The sequence below is a fragment of the Rattus norvegicus genome, chromosome 18 (genome assembly GCF_021556685.1).
Source record: "Rattus norvegicus strain SHRSP/BbbUtx chromosome 18, alternate assembly SHRSP_T2T, whole genome shotgun sequence".
Lineage (NCBI taxonomy): Eukaryota > Metazoa > Chordata > Mammalia > Rodentia > Muridae > Rattus > Rattus norvegicus.
In genome coordinates this window covers 42,325,469-42,341,592 of record NC_141551.1, presented here as the reverse complement: position 1 = coordinate 42,341,592, position 16,124 = coordinate 42,325,469, and the positions used below count along the sequence as shown (strand labels likewise).

The window sequence follows — 16,124 nt, the reverse complement described above, 5'->3', positions numbered from 1 at the left end:
CCATTATATAAACAAACTGAAAGAACAAAACCACATGATCATTTCATTAGACGCTGAGAAAGCATTTGACAAAATTCAACACCCCTTCATGATAAAAGTCCTGGAGAGAATAGGAATTCAAGGCCCATACCTGAACATAGTAAAAGCCATATTCAGCAAACCAGTTGCTAACATTAAACTAAATGGAGAGAAACTCGAAGCAATCCCACTAAAATCAGGGACTAGACAAGGCTGCCCACTCTCTCCCTACTTATTCAATATAGTTCTTGAAGTTCTAGCCAGAGCAATCAGACAACAAAAGGAGGTCAAAGGGATACAGATCGGAAAAGAAGAAGTCAAAATATCACTGTTTGCAGATGATATGATAGTGTATTTAAATGATCCCAAAAGTTCCACCAGAGAACTACTAAAGCTGATAAACAACTTCAGCAAAGTGGCTGGGTATAAAATTAACTCAAATAAATCAGTAGCCTTCCTCTATACAAAAGAGAAACAAGCCGAGAAAGAAATTAGGGAAACGACACCCTTCATAATAGACCCAAATAATATAAAGTACCTCGGTGTGACTTTAACCAAGCAAGTAAAAGATCTGTACAATAAGAACTACAAGACACTGAAGAAGGAAATTGAAGAAGACCTCAGAAGATGGAAAGATCTCCCATGCTCATGGATTGGCAGGATTAATATAGTAAAAATGGCCATTTTACCAAAAGCAATCTACAGATTCAATGCAATCCCCATCAAAATACCAATCCAATTCTTCAAAGAGTTAGACAGAACAATTTGCAAATTCATCTGGAATAACAAAAAACCCAGGATAGCTAAAGCTATCCTCAACAATAAAAGGACTTCAGGGGGAATCACTATCCCTGAACTCAAGCAGTATTACAGAGCAATAGTGATAAAAACTGCATGGTATTGGTACAGAGACAGACAGATAGACCAATGGAATAGAATTGAAGACCCAGAAATGAACCCACACACCTATGGTCACTTGATTTTTGACAAAGGAGCCAAAACCATCAAATGGAAAAAAGATAGCATTTTCAGCAAATGGTGCTGGTTCAACTGGAGGTCAACATGTAGAAGAATGCAGATCGATCCATGCTTATCACCCTGTACAAAGCTTAAGTCCAAGTGGATCAAGGACCTCCACATCAAACCAGACACACTCAAACTAATAGAAGAAAAACTAGGGAAGCATCTGGAACACATGGGCACTGGAAAAAATTTCCTAAACAAAACACCAATGGCTTATGCTCTAAGATCAAGAATCGACAAATGGGATATCATAAAACTGCAAAGCTTCTGTAAGGCAAAGGACACGGTGGTTAGGACAAAATGGCAACCAACAGATTGGGAAAAGATCTTTACCAATCCTACAGCAGATAGAGGCCTTATAGCCAAAATATACAAAGAACTCAAGAAGTTAGACCGCAGGGAAACAAATAACCCTATTAAAAAATGGGGTTCAGAGCTAAACAAAGAATTCACAGCTGAGGAATGCCGAATGGCTGAGAAACACCTCAAGAAATGTTCAACATCTTTAGTCATAAGGGAAATGCAAATCAAAACAACCCTGAGATTTCACCTCACACCAGTGAGAATGGCTAAGATCAAAAACTCAGGGGACAACAGATGCTGGCGAGGATGTGGAGGAAGAGGAACACTCCTCCATTGTTGGTGGGATTGCAAACTGGTACAACCATTCTGGAAATCAGTCTGGAGAATCCTCAGAAAATTGGACATTGAACTGCCTGAGGATCCAGCTATACCTCTCTTGGGCATATACCCAAAAGATGCCCCAACATATAAAAAAGACACGTGCTCCACTATGTTCATTGCAGCCTTATTTATAATAGCCAGAAGCTGGAAAGGACCCAGATGCCCTTCAACAGAGGAATGGATACAGAAAATGTGGTACATCTACACAATGGAATATTACTCAGCTATCAAAAACAACGACTTTATGAAATTCGTAGGCAAATGGTTGGAACTGGAAAACATCATCCTGAGTGAGCTAACCCAATCACAGAAAGACATACATGGTATGCACTCATTGATAAGTGGCTATTAGCCCAAATGCTTGAATTACCCTAGATGCCTAGAGCAAATGAAACTCAAGACGGATGATCAAAATGTGAATGCTTCACTCCTTCTTTAAAAGGGGAACAAGAATACCCTTGGCAGGGAAGAGAGAGGCAAAGATTAAAACAGAGACTGAAGGAACACCCATTCAGAGTCTGCCCCACATGTGGCCCATACATATATAGCCACCCAATTAGACAAGATGGATGAAGCAAAGAAGTGCAGACCGACAGGAGCCGGATGTAGATCGCTCCTAAGAGACACAGCCAGAATACAGCAAATACAGAGGCGAATGCCAGTAACAAACCACTGAACTGAGAATAGGACCCCCGTTGAAGGAATCAGAGAAAGAACTAGAAGAGCTTGAAGGGGCTCGAGACTCCATATGTACAACAATGCCAAGCAACCAGAGCTTCCAGGGACTAAGCCCCTACCCAAAGACTATACATGGACTGACCCTGGACTCTGACCTCATAGGTAGCAATGAATATCCTAGTAAGAGCACCAGTGGAAGGGGAAGCCCTGGGTCCTGCTAAGACTGAACCCCCAGTGAACTAGACTGGTGGGGGGAGGGCGGCAATGGGGGGAGGGTTGGGAGGGGAACACCCATAAGGAAGGGGGGGGAGGGGGATGTTTGCCCGGATACCGGGAAAGGGAATAACACTTGAAATGTATATAAGAAATACTCAAGTTAGTAAAAAAAAAAAAAAAACAAAACAAAACAAAGAAACAAACAAAAAAAGATACAGAGAAAATGAAATCTGTACTACCTACTGATTAAATAAAGCTCTGCTCCTATTTTGTTGAAGCCCCCATTGTTTTCTCCTGGCCTGAGTCACCCTGTCTGATTCCCTGTGCTCCCATCAACTCCACATCACACAGTCACAGACTACCAGCCTCCTGTCAAGTATTTGTCTGCTTTCAGCTGTTGCTGAAGGTGTTGTACAAAATCTAACTTCGGCATAAGTTTTCTCCTCTAGTACTGTTATGCCATACTGCATAGACATTTCCAGCCCTTAGAGTTGTAGCTGGAATTTTAAATGGGTGCATTGTTGAGGACTCAATAGGGAACGTCTACTAAGACTTGTGCCGTTGGACCATTGGTTCCCAGCTGGCAATGGTGTTTGGGAGGCTGTGGCATCAAGGAGCTGGGGGCCCAGTTGAGGAGCTGAATCACTGAAGAATAGGTCTTAGGAGTCACATGTCAGCCAGCTTCCATCTCTGTTCCTGATGGTTGGTCTGCCTTCGTACAAAGTCCAAGCTGCCATGGTGGACTGTGACCTCCAGAACTGGAGGTACGATAAAGCCTTCCTCCAATACATTGCTGTTTTTCAGGCATCTATCAAGCTATCTTATGGTCACAGTGGTAATCAATCAATCAATACATGAATAACAAAAATACTATTCCATATTAAATGTCAACCATAATTTGTCTGTTAGTGGACACATATTACTTTCTAGATTTTCCTACTGAAGGATTATAGAATGCTCTCTCTTTCTGATGTCTGTCTCTGTCTTTCTCTGCTCTCTCTCTCTCTCTCTCTCTCTCTCTCTCTCTCTCTCTCTCTCTCTCTTTCTCTAACTTTTGGCTTATCTTCCCCTAAACATTGTCTCTCTGAATACACAGCAGCAGCTTTCCCATGCCACTTAGCACCCATTGTCTGGGTGAGGGGAAAAGAGGGCTGTTGTTGCTCCTGTGGAGGAGCAGGAAATTAGTCCACAGCCAACTGCTAAGAAGTGTTTGGCATTCTAGTGAAACTCATTGCATTTTCCCACTGAAACAGTTTCAGTCAGGAGTTCAATGGAGCTGAAACAGCACCACAAAAACACTGGTACCAAATGACAGGTACATTAAGGCTAAGAAGCTAAGGATTTGTGGACCAGAATAGAAATCTAACCAACGTTTATAGCATGGCTTTGGTGGGAAAGGGCACTTCAAATGACAAACACTGAACAATCGTTTTATGACCCTGCTGGCTTCTGAATTAGAGCAGCACCTAACCTAGTGTTAAGGATAGTGTGAGAAACAGCAGAGCTTAACCTGGGGCTGTGGAGCTAATGGTAGATCTTGAAGCACAGTTATAGAATAATGGGGGTGTGGGGGGTAATGTTGACCCTAGAATTTCCCCTAAAGACATTCTCAATAGATGAGAGCTATTCCTCAGCCGAGATAATCTGCTCCTATATTTTTGCACTGACACACTCCTACAGGGTCAGAGAACAATGAGTCAAAGGGACGTTAAGTGGGAGAGGCCAACCAAGAGATTCTAGAAGACCCATGCAGCACTGGAGACCCTGGATAAATCTCTCTAGCATCCAGTTCTAGAAGAATGCCAGAGATCCCTGGAGAAGGTTGGAGAGTCTCATTTTACTATGGAGGCCCAAGTGCAAAAAGAACTCTGGTGGTTGCGTGGGATGGAAAATGCAAAGCATTGAATAAGACACAGCAGAGTATGACTTTGGTCAAACCGTTAAGCTCTCTCTGTTTAACTTCCTTATTTCCTTATTCACCAAGATGGCTAACATCGGCAGCCACCTTGCAGGTATAACCTAAGAATTAAGAGAGAGGTATGGCTGTAAAAATATTTTGAGCTAAACCTGGTCCCTGGTAACTACTTATCTTAGTGTTCTGTTATTGTGAAGAGATGTCATGCCATGCCAACTCTTACAAGGGAAAATATTTAATTGAGCAGGGGGAGATGGGGGGGGGGGGGAAACACTGGGCCTGGCTTGAGCATTTGAAACCTTAAAGTCCATCCTGTAATGAATGGATTACACCTACTCCAACAAGGCCAGACCTTCTAATAATGCCATTCCCTATGAGCCTCAATAACTGTTAAATGTCAGATCAAAGATGACTGTTATCACCCCCAGCTTTGTTACTTAGCAATTCTGTTCCTAGTAGAATTTCCAGAAATTTCCTACAGTAGTTTCTACAGCTCTGTGGCAAGCACATGTCCTATAATCGCTATCAATATTTCTCAATAGGCTCCCACACCATCTGAGTCTCTAAGCAACCAGCATTTGCTGGGGTTTAGGGGTTACCAGTTACAGGAAAGGATAAGTGGCAGACAGGCTTGTCCTTTGTACTTAAACCTGTGGAAAACAGTGACTCTAGAAAAGGATTGAGGAAATTAAAGGCACAACAAAATAATGGCCGTGGGGAGAGGAGTAAAGCAATTAGGAGCAAGATGACAGTGGCTAAAGATTACAGGTACTAAAGGGTGGCTTGCACCCTCCACACTGACTTGGGAATCCTTAGGCAAATCGTTCCAGTTCCTGGACCTCCCTTTTTAGTTCACTCAAAAGACAGAATTGAACCCAAGATGTGAGTGTCTCTTCTTTCATGTGCTAGCTCTTCAGGAACGCTGCTCAGTGTATGACCTCACATCGCTTACTGGCACGTTTGCTAAATCCTGGTGGAACTGAAATCAGCCATTGCCCTTCCTAGCAGGTGTTGCAGGTCGGCCAAGGAGAAGTAGGAGAGGTTTGTGCCTCTCTCACCATCACAACACACCAGGTTCAATCATTCCCTGAAAGAAAATGACTCCCAGGACCACCATGTTACTAAACCCCTTCGATGGAAATAGGACATTTTCTCTTGTCTTCCTGCCAACTTTTCAGCTCCAGAGATGTGGCTTTTAGGATTTCCCATAAAAGCCCAAAGTGGTAACATAAATAAACTTCCCATAGTAATTATCCACCCTGTTCTCTGTCCCCCAGTGGTAACGCTTATCTTTCTTCTCCGTCATCATCCCCCACAAAGCTCTCAGATTTATTACCTATATTCGGCAATCCATCATGTGGGATAAATACCAACTTCTACTATTGGGCAGTCCTGTGCTTTGGTGATTTCCATAATGAAACTGGGGTTCATGGAACACAGAGCCTGCTATAATAATGGCTCACTTTCCTTTGAGTTACTTATTTACAAAATGAGCAACTTTCAGTGAACGTTATTGCTTTTCTATGTCTTACTCTCTTGGGTCCCTTGAAAAATGCAGTTTCCGTGCTTGTGTCAGGATAGTATAGCAAAAAACAGCATCAATGTTACTAGGTCATGCAGCCCAACTACTTAAAAGGTGAGCTCGGGACAAAGAAAGGGAACAACCCTGGATATCATTCCCTCACTGATAATATGAGAATTTAATTACTGTGCCTGTATTCACATGCTAAAAACCTGGGTGAGCAGGTGTGATGGGGACATAGCTCAGCAGGTAAAAGCATTGGCTATTCTTGCAGGGGACCCAAGTTCAGTTCACAGCACACATGTGATAGTTTACAACTCTAACTCCAGTTCTAGAAACCCAACACCCTTTACTGGCCTCTATAGGTGCTACATACACATAACGCTCATACACATAAATCTCTTTACAGAAAGAGCCCATGGTACTCTAAAGAGTGACATAGTTTATAATATGTTAACTTAGTTTTTTAGCATTAATTTGTTAAAAACATTGAAAAAAAGCCACACCATTAAGACCTGAGGTGAGAGAATCATTTAAAGGGTTGAGAGTGGAGACTCACTGTTATTGTCCTCAGCATATATCTTTCAAAGAAAAGCTAATTTAGTATTAGGTTATCTTTGGCCAAAAACAAAAAACAAAAAACAAAAAACAAAAAAACAAAAAAACAAAACAAAACAAAAAAAAAAAAAGAAAGAAAAGAAAACTGTCCCCAGAATGGGAACTAAGATAGTAGCAATTTGGTAACCCTTTGAGATATCTGAATATGATTGTCTTTCTCAGTCATTATGGTATAACCAATTGTGGTGGTTTGCATATGCTTGGCCCAGGCATCCTGAGGCAGCTAGAAGGAGGGTTTCCAAGCCCATCCCACAGTGACACACTTCCTCCAACAATACCACACCTTCTAATAGTGCCACTCCCTGGGCCAAGCATATGCAAACGACCACACCAATGCTTAATAAAGATTCACTGAGCACTTACCCTGTACCATTCTTTGTTTTAGGGATCATAATAAAACAGGTCAGGTCTGCTTTCATGAAGTTCCTGACTTCCTGTAACATTCACATTAATGCAAATTATTTGGAATTTTCCTAGCCAATATGATTTGTGGCCACTGAGTGCATGTCTACTGGGCTGAATAGCTTTATGGCAACCTGACCCAAGCTAAATCATCTGAAAAAAGGGAAACTCAATGGAGAAAATGCCTCTATGAAATCCAGCTGAAAGGTATTTTCTTTAATTAGAGATTAATCGGGGAGGGCCTAGCCCATTATGCATGATGCCCGTCCTGGGCTGGTGATTCTGGCTTCTATAAGAAAGCAGACTGAGCAAGCCATGAAAGCAAGGCAGTAAGCAGCACCTCACCATGGCCTCTACCTCAACTCTTACATCCATGTTTCAACCCCTGCTTGAGTTTTTGTCCTAACTTCCTTCAGTGACAGACTGCGTTGTGAAAGTGTAAGCCAAATAAATCCTTTCCTCCCCAACTTGCTTTTGGTTGTAGTGTTTCATCCCAGCAACAGAAACCCTAATTAGGACAACTTCTCAGATTTTTTAATTTCATTTTGCTTTGGCTTTATTTGAGACTTGATCTCTCTACATAGTAGTGGCTGTCCTAGAGCTCATTGTATAGAGTAAGCTGACTTCAAACTCACAGAGATCTACTTGCCTCTGCCTCCCAAGTCCTGGGATTAAAGGCATACACAACCATTCCTGGCGACTACTCAATTTTTTTACATTAATTAATTTATTAATTTATTCATTCATTCATTTAGTTAGTTAACATATATGTCTGCGTATCTACATGTATGTTTTACATTTCATGTGTACTTGGAGGCTAGAAGAGGACCTAGAACTGGAATTACAGGCAGTTGTGAGCTACCTAATATGGGTGCTGGAACCACAACCCAGGTCCTCTGTAGTCAGTAAGTGCTCATTTTTCTAGCCTCTCAAGTTTATTTTTTTTTAATTTTAACAATGTAGCTCAGTGTTAGAACATTTAGTGAGTATGCATAAGACCCAGGGTTCAATCTCTACCATCTACCCAAAGAATAAAAACAATAAAAATTTAAATTAGTCATATTTTAAGCATGGGTAAGCATAAGATGAGTGTTAATGGATACAGATATTTCAGTCATCACAGAAAGTTCTGTGGACAGCCTAGTCTCCACAGCCTTAGCAAATTGAAAGCACATACAGGTTGCCAGTAGGTCGCAAAAGCTGCCCCAAACCTCTCCACTGTGAACTGAGGTTGACCAGTAGGTAAAAACTACCCCACCCCTCAGAAGCTGCCCCAAATCTTCTCTCCACTGAGGACTGAGGTTGACAGTCCTTGTTTCTCTCTATACTGACACTTTACATTGAAAACTCCTCAACCATTGATAAAGACCCAAGTTTGTTTATTCTTTCTTTCCTGGGAAGGCACCTGGATTTCTCTCCAGTCCCTTTGGTTTCTTACATAAATCTTGTCCGTTAGGGATTAAAGGAAGAATATAAAAGGTTCTGTTGACTGGTCCCCACATTTCCCCCCTCAAACCACCCTTCAACCTGCTATTTACTGCCTCAGTTTTTGCTATGACTCTTACATTTAATTTCTGCTGGCAATTTTGAGTCTTTCCTGCCTTGCCTCTTTATTTGAAAGTCCATCAACAAATCTAACCCTTGGCACATCCTCCCAGAAGCTACTTAATGCCTACCCCTGACTTACATCAGCTTCTTGGAGCTGACTGACCCATAGCACCAGAAAATGCCAAGATATTTCTAGAGTAGCACCATGAGGATTTGAGTAAAATAGTCACAAAACTACATTGTCTCTGGATTCACGCTAATATTCTTTGACAAATAAAGCTAGCCGTACAGAACTGAACTCACATCACACAGAAACTACCTATTGTGTATATTCTGTTCATTGCTCCTGTTTATAATTTCCAGCCTGAAAACAACACAGCAAAAACCTAGTGTAATCCTGTACGGGGTTTGATGACTTAGATTTTTTTTTTAAATTCAACTTGACTTTAAAATGAATAAAATGGTTAATTCTCTCATATAACAGACTTACCTTCTTAATTACTTTATTCCTGGACTGAAATGAGCAGCAATGGCCCAGTTACATACAACTCCTTGCAGAAGACATGAGTGGGGAAGAAAGCAGAAGCATGTCGAAGAAGAACAGCTGGAAAGGGATTTTAGTTCCTGGAAGACTATCTACCAACTTGATGATTTGTGCATGGGGAGCAAAAACTAATGGTAAAGAAAGAACTTATTTTCCCATTATCTTTTGCACTTTTTTTTCTCAAAATTTTCATCCCCTCCACACATGCACACACATCTCACCCTTACACATATCCAGATGGCTGGCCCTGGTCCTCCTGCCTTCCTGGCTCATTTCCTCCCTTCAGCCTGAGCAAGCACAGGTGGTCCTCAGGCACTGAAGTGTCTCAACACATCCTTTCATTCTGAAATCATGGATCCATTGTACTGTCTTTGCACTGATCACTGGCTCCCTACTGACTCCTTAGCTTCATTCCTTATCCCTTTTCATACTCCGTTCACAACTGGCTTTCTCATCTCTCCATGAATATATGAAACGTGCTCCCCACTCAGTGTATTTGCCCTTGCTGGGACCTCTTTCTGAAATGGGTGTTCTCCAGGTTTGCTCACAATTCCATCCCTGACTTCATGCAAGCATCCCCTTCTTTTGTGCTAAGAATCAAACTCAAGCCCTATGCATACATACAAAAGAAATGTAAAAATACCCTACCCTGCTTTTTAAAAAAAATTAGAAAAAAATTTTCCAGCACTTTTGACAAACATTCATACAAATATGTGCATACATACAAGAGAAATGTAAAACTACCCTACCCTGCTCCCTGTCACTCAATAATTCCCCAATACTAAATCATTCTAAATCATTCCTTGTTAGTTCCTAGTATCCTAGTCTGATAATTCGGGCCAGGTGCTGCACAGTAGTCCCTCTGGTCTGGAGCACGCTTGGTTGGTCTTGACTGGAGCTCACTCATCTGCTTTTATCAAAGTAGCTCAGGAGAAAACACTCTTGCTCAAGCCACTGCTGCTGCTGCCACCGTGGCTGCTATCTCCTTTTCTGTGTGATGTCTTATTCTCCAGGTCCTGGCTTAGGTTTAACAATATGGTTCACAGAGTTTTAAGTATAGCAGGGGTATAGTGCATAACTAAGATTCCTGTTTCTGATAGACAGTTCAATTAGCCAGCCCAGATTCAAAAATCTCAAAACTTACATCCTGCCTCTTGCTAGTAGGACCTGTAGCATTATGTCACAAGATCCTAGAGGCAGGGAGAGGAACTTTGTCTATTTTTACACGAGACCTCAGGGACTGTCAGTATTGTCTGTGTCTGTGTATCCAACATCTATGACAGAGGATGGATTAGAACAGTCTTTCAATAAGTAATTACTTAAATGGGTTTAGAGAAGCAACTAAGGAAAATAAATTGTTCCAATGGTAACACTACCAGACCTGTGTAATGGTCAACACAGTATAGTCACTAATACTTCAGCCCCAATAGTGCCAATTAAACGGTAGTTCTCAACCTGTGGATCTTAACTCCCATTGAAGGTCAACCAACTTTTATACATGACTTACCTAAGACTATCAGAAAACACAGACATTTACATTACAATTCATAACAGTAGCAAAGTTACAGTTACTAAGAAGCCACAGAAATAATTTTATAGTTGGGGGTCACCACAACATGGGGCTGTATTGAAGGGTCAAGGCATTAAGACGGTTGAGAACCCCTGCTATAGAGCATTAAGTACTAAAGTGTTCTCTGCATTTCTGGTTCAATGCGTGGAGCATCTGACTAGCCTAGCCTAGCCTAGGTCATGAATCTGTCCTGGGTCATGGGTAGTAAAGGAAATGAAGGACAGACAGCCAAACACAGCTCACAAAATAAACAGATGGACCCCAGAGAGACCATTCTTTCCCAAATGCACATAGATGTCTAGGACAGTTCTACTACTTAGAAATCACCTCACTATCCTGTGTTTGCTAATTAATAGCAATTAGGACGAACTTTCTGGACCACACACCCACAGGTACATAGAATTTGCAGACCGAAGTAATATTTAAATTCAGCCCCATAGCTATTCTTTCTTAAAACAAGAGTTTAAAGAATGAATTAGTTATTTTACCTCTTTAAAAAAACCATTCCAATTGTCTATAGAGGCTACAAAGTCCTTTGTGTAGAGAGTGCTTACTACCCATTTATCTCACAAAGGGCCCATTGAAAGGCGCAGATAAAAACCAGTGCTGTAACTATCATTTAGAGTAGTGATATAGAATAACACAAAGAACCTGTAGTACTGTCACTCGAACAAACACAGCCTTTCAAAGTTGAGTACCTACGATTGGTAACAGTCATGCACAGCAAGAAACAGTTTCAATTCTATTAAACAAAGACTTAGAGGCAATAATGGGAGCTTGTGGCCTTTAAATCAAAGCTTTTTAAGAAGAAAAGAGAAGCTGTAGAAGAGTATTTAAGCTACACAAAACTGATGTCATTTTTTTTATTATTTGCACCAACGTCATCACCAATACTCACATGTGTGCACTTGCATAAGTAAGTAAGCACACACATAGCAAGCAGACTTCCCTGGAAATCCAGCAATTCAGTGTTACCTTTCCTTATTCTATTTGGACTTCAAGAAGAGAAACACAATAATGTCTTTGGATGCCAGGTCAGATGCTCATTTACGATGGAACTATAGCTTCAGGGCCTATGATTTCCAGGGCTCTAACGATGCTGTGACAACTCAGAGCCTGCAGCCACATATTCCTTCACTGGTCCCTAACCTTAAATTCCAGTGATTTCCAGGTGCCCAAATCTACATTTCTCCACCACAGGTCTCTAACCATGGGAGCCTCCCTCACTGCCCGACCTGTGGGCCACAAGAGGAAAGGATGCAACTCCCTATACTCAGTCCCTTTTCAACTGTGACCAAGGGATCAGTGTACACCTGCCTGACTTTCCTTGCACCTTCAACAGAATAATCCTGCTCATTAGAACAAATCTCTACCAGATATTCCCCACGACGATTTAGCTAGGGCCGCCCACAGAGGTAATGGTTGGATTAAGCAAGTTTTAGTAGCTGCCTTCCTTTCCCAGTTTTAGTCCCTCGACCTCTTGCCAGTGTCCCCATCACCCCGCCCACTTCTCGTTCCCTTTCTTTTCTAATACAGAGTCTGACTGTATCCCTGGCTGGCATGGCACTCATTATGTAGACCAGGCTGGGCTCAAACTCACAAAGATCTACTGCCTCTGACTCCCTAGTACTGGGATTAAAGGCGTGCACCATCACAGCTGGTCTCTAGTATACTCTTGATCCAGGTTTGGCATATGGAGAAACTCAAACTAGCACAAGACTCCATCCAGTCTTCCAACCCTTCTGAGTGAGCTTCTAACCCTGGAGCTCAATGGCTATAGAATATGGTCCCAGTTAAAATAATGTCCCAGAGAGAAGGTTTCTGCCAAGTATTATAGTATTTAAGGCCTAACAAAGCCTTGGCAGCAACTAAAGAGGCTGGGGGCAAACAAAGTACCCAGGGTCTGAAAGGTAAGGGGGTCCCCATCCTCCATTCTCACCTCAGATGGGAATCTGTTTTGAAAGCATGGACACAGTTCTAACGCAAATCAAACTGATGCAGATGAAGTCCAGCCACGCCAATTTCATTGGGTTTAAGTTATCTCTTCACCCTTTATTTCCTCATCTTTACAATGAAAGGCTGGGCCAGAGAAAGAGCTCAGTGAAGACACCCACTGCCAAGCCTCAAAACCCAAGTTCTATCTCCAGATACATATAGTGGGATGAGAGAATGACCCGCCACAGACTGTCTCTTGACCTCCATATATACCCAGAGGCATGAGCCTCCACACATATATCCTTTACCCATACACACTGAGCACATGCACATTGAACACATACATATACACGATGTTGAGGGAGGGCGCGTTTAGTAAGAAAAAATTAGTGTCTACCCACAATGTTTTAGCAGCTCCCTTCCTTCCCCAATTTTAGATGTCAAACTTAGATGTGGTTTGTTTGAACCAGCCTCTGGGTGGCTGGAAGTCAAAGACCTCCTTCCCACAATTCCCAGGCAATGTGCTAGGTATGATGTCAAGAATCAGGAAGTTAGAACACAAACAAGCAAGACAAGAAGTGTGGGCTCCATGCTTGTCATGTAATCGAGCTAGTATCTTACAATGAATACTGTCTCTTTGCCTTCTTCTATGAGTCTAAATAATTCCATGAAACCTGAAACTTTGACATGCCAAGCATACAGGATCACCCCAAAGATCAGTCATCAAGATCTAAAATCCAGAGACATTCCCATGCTCTCCCTCTGTGCCCATCCTCCTTGTGGCAATCTCAAGGGGGCAGCTATGAACTCATGTGCCCTGGAAGATTAAGGACTACTGCAACAGAAACACCGGGAGAGGGGGCCTAAAATCCTCACATTCGTAACAGTAAAATTTTATGTAAAATCCTATAGCCTCCATCCTACCTTGCCTAGGTCCCTTGCACGGTGAACAGTCCTGTGGGGCCAGTGCTGGTTTTCAGGCCTCTCTCTCTGCAGATGCGATCATTATACAATGCGCCATCTCAGGACCCAGGACTCTGATGTTTATCTGTTTCCCTTCATTTTAATTTTTACTCCTTTTCCTTTAAAGTCAACGAGTCACAGATTGAGCTATAAACTGTCAGATTCTGTACCCTAGGAGGCTACCAATTGCCTGCAACAGGAGACAATTTAAATTTCCAATCAAAGCGACAGATAGAAAGCTACATCCCAACTCCTGCAGGAGTTGTAAAGCTCTCAAGCTCTGTTTCCCTCTTTAATCTGTATCATCTCAGAGTATTGATACAGGCATGGGGAAAATGATGGCACAGTCAAACTTAGATGTGGTTTGTTTGAACCAGCCTCTGGGTAGCTGGAAGTCAAAGATCTCCTTCCCACAATTCCCAGGCAATGTGCTGGGTATGGTGTAAAGAATCAGGAAGCTTATACAAACTTCAAGAATCAGTAGTAAGGATGGTTGGAATCCTTCCCTGGAAGCACTTCAAATCCAGCCATGTAAAAACTAATCCATTTGCACAGACCAGTTCAAACAATTAGGACCCGTCCTCTGTAGACAACATAACAGATGTTGCTAGATTTTATTGTTGTTGGTATTTGCTTGTTTTGCTTCTGTTGTTTGTTTTTACTTCGCATAGAGGGAGAAGGCAGGACATAAACTTTTGGTCCTGATTTCCCAGGTGGTGTCCTCTGCCTGGCAATTTCAACATCTCCATGCTTGTCTAATGCTGTCAGATAAGGCTTTTGAGCTGCAGTGTTGAATTGAAAAGCGATCCCAGGAAACAGCAGTAGGAGAGTCGGAGAGTGAGATGAGAAAAGAAAGCCAGAACGTGGTGTGTTAATAGGCAGGTTTTCACTGTGAATCTCTGGGACCCAGTCCTATCAGGGCGTCTGGGCAACTGCGTGCAGCAAACCTCCGTGTTGCTCCAGGTAAAGGAAACTGAGAGAAGGCTGCCTCCTGGGCCATTAGCTCTGAGTACAGATCAAAGCCACGGGAGAGTCTAAAGAACCCGGCCTGCTGAGGGGCTGTGGGCAGGGTACCAGCAGCATCTGCTGCAACCATCCACTCTCCATCATTTGCCCTGTTCCAGGCACAGGAGCAGCTGGTGGCTGGGAGCCAAAGCAAGCACCGGGGAAAACCTGATTCCAGTAAGACAGCAGCCTTGAAAAGGAAAGTGGTGCTGTGAACATGTGGTGATGTTTTGCTAGGCGGGCTATTGTGGGTTGTGAAAGGGGTCCTCTGAGAGGACTCACAATGCTTATCAAACGGTCCAGAAAGGCGCTTCCAACTCAGCAGCGTGCTGGTGTGTAGTGGCTAACAGGCATGGAAAATCCCGAGTCGCCTGGGACTCGGGCTAATTAAATGCAATCCTGTCTCCTTCCTTCTCGACTGCAACACAGAAGCAGAAATCTTCCAAAACACCTAAATGTGCAGCCATATCCACCTCTTTAATTACTGTGCCTGCTTCACTTTATTTGCAAGCACGGGGACTTTTTATTGCATCTTCACGTCTCTGTGAAAGGTGTCAAGGATCTGAAAGAGCCTGTGGGGAGAAGGGAGGATAAAAAGCTCACTTGCGCCAATGGCTTGCTACTGGCCCTTATTCAATGCCACTGAAAAGGTGCTTAAAGAGCTTAAACTGGAGGGAACGTAAGCTGGCAGGGCATTGAGGCCTAAAGGATCAGGGCTAGATTTAAGCTGAGAGGGGGAAAGCCAAACAGCTGGCGGAGCAGGAACTGAATGAGGCTCAGAGTTCTCTCCAAGCTTTGTTGTTGGCTGTTGTGAATGGTAGCCACTGACTACTCCTAGCTTTGTCCTTTCTAAAGCATTGTCCCCAGCTGAAGGGAACTGCCCAAAGTCACCATACCCAGAGCTTCCTCTGGTATCTGCCGCGGGCAGGGCCGTCATCTCTCTCCCTCTCCGTTGCTCCAGTCGGGTCCCAGAAGCAGGAGGCTGGATCCCATTTCAGTGTCTGTTTCTCAAGGCATTCCGCACACCGCACCGAGAGCTGGCCGCTATGGTGGCATATGAAATCTCAGGTGTCACAATGTCCTATCAAGTTGCTTCTAGAAATCTCAGAGTTGAGAAAACATACTAAGGGCAAAAGAAATACAGGAGGAGTCAGTAGGAGGGCCCTGGAGGCCTGACTGCCAGTTGCCCATTATTATGCCGTGCTGTCCTCAGAGCAGCGTGAAAAACTGCCACCACCTGATAAAACGTTGGTGCCTGGAAGTTTACAGATCAGATTACAGACTTGCACCATAAGATAAGGGGAAAACGAGGAAAGTATTTGCAACCTACATGATGAGCAAATAGATATACTGATTAATAATAAAGATCAATCGAAAATCAATAAGAAGGGCTGGAGAGATGACTCGGCGGGCGGTTAAGAACACTTAACCCACGTTCAATTTCAAGCACCCACATGGCAGCTCACAACTGTCTATAACTCCT

The 16,124-nt window shown here is 42.9% G+C and overlaps 1 long non-coding RNA gene across 1 annotated transcript; it reads right to left on the bottom strand.

The window, feature by feature from the left end:
* Positions 1-13,842: 13,842 nt before the first annotated feature.
* LOC147999778 (uncharacterized) lies at positions 13,843-15,825 on the bottom strand. Its single transcript, XR_015642948.1, has 2 exons — positions 15,538-15,825; positions 13,843-14,418 (listed from the first exon to the last, which is right to left on the bottom strand). It is a non-coding gene; the product is annotated as an uncharacterized LOC147999778 (long non-coding RNA).
* Positions 15,826-16,124: the final 299 nt, after the last annotated feature.